The sequence below is a fragment of the Aegilops tauschii genome, unplaced genomic scaffold (genome assembly GCF_002575655.3).
Source record: "Aegilops tauschii subsp. strangulata cultivar AL8/78 unplaced genomic scaffold, Aet v6.0 ptg001233l_obj, whole genome shotgun sequence".
In the NCBI taxonomy this organism is placed as follows: Eukaryota; Viridiplantae; Streptophyta; class Magnoliopsida; order Poales; family Poaceae; genus Aegilops; species Aegilops tauschii.
Window position 1 is genome coordinate 10131 of NW_027333435.1, and position 1297 is coordinate 11427.

Genomic DNA, 1297 nt, shown 5'->3' on the forward strand with positions numbered 1-1297 from the left:
AATTTGGAAATGAAGGGACAGAGGTTCTTTTTAAAGCACTTCTTTTTGCATAAAAATATTTAATATCACTAAAGAAAAATGTTTTATTTAAAACATTTTTTTTCTTTTTAGAAAAGAAATGGAAATTATTTCGAAATCTAATGATTAGAATAGCGGCAGATAATAAGGATCCGCACAAAAGAGTTGCATAGCTTAATAACATCATACTGACATGCATCATTAACCACTGAGATTGTAGAGCAGGTACTAGTATCGTGGATTGATGCATTTCAGTTAAAAGACCCGATGTGGCAAAGCCTTGCGTTAAAATAGTACTTGGCGTAGTTATTGTGCTTAAATCATTTTTAGAGTTCTGTATTTTAGGAATGGTATGAAGAATATACAGGGCCCATGAAAGGAAGATCAATGACTCATATAAATTACTTAATGGAAAATGTCCCGAGGAAGCCCAACGAGAAACTAAGAATCCTGTTATAGAGAAAAAAGTAACTATCATTCCTTTTTCTGACGAATCACGTAATCCTCCAAGTTCACGAACTAATAAGGTTATAAAATGAATCGTAATCACAATTGAAATCGTTGAGAAAGAGATATGAGTTAGTATATGTTCTAAAGTTGCAAATAGCATAAGGGGAAGGTCCCATTACAAAATTGTAAATTTCGAATTGATTTCTAATCTATTGTATTCTTTTTCAAGAATGCCGCCACTCGGATTCGAACCGAGATGCTTGAGCACTGCTTCCTAAGAGCAGCGTGTCTACCAATTTCACCATGGCGGCTAACTTCAAATAATAGGTAACTTAAAAGAATAATAGCTATTATCTTGGGAATCGTCGATATTGGGAAAGTCCATAAAATTTAGGAACATTAGAGTTTTCATTAAAATAGACTTCGTTTGGTAGTATCGTTTCCATTTTTTTTTTACAATAAACTCTTGCTTTGCCCAATAGAAACACAAACACTGCTTGAAAGAGTTGGAATTTCTTTTTTCTAACTTGCAATTGTAGAACTAATTTTTTCTAATTAATTTCTCGTTTACATTTTGAAAATTCTTTCAATACAATGAAAAAAATCCAAAAGGGTTTCTATTTAATGATGAAATTAAAATGGATAAATGGAAAAGGCTTTTTGGATTTTTTAAAAATTTCTAGAATGAAAGTCTTTATGCTCTTATTAATAAGATTTACTAACCTTATGATTTTGGAGAAGATAGGTGGAAGTTGTAAGTCCTATTGTAAGAATACTCCACTTTTCATAATTTTCATAATAGAATATGAGGATTCTATTATGAAAATTA

The 1297-nt window shown here is 30.9% G+C and overlaps 1 non-coding gene across 1 annotated transcript; it reads right to left on the bottom strand.

Annotated features, from left to right (window-relative positions):
* Positions 1 to 699: 699 nt before the first annotated feature.
* Positions 700 to 779, bottom strand: TRNAL-UAG (transfer RNA leucine (anticodon UAG)). The gene has a single exon. It is a non-coding gene; the product is annotated as a tRNA-Leu (tRNA).
* Positions 780 to 1297: the final 518 nt, after the last annotated feature.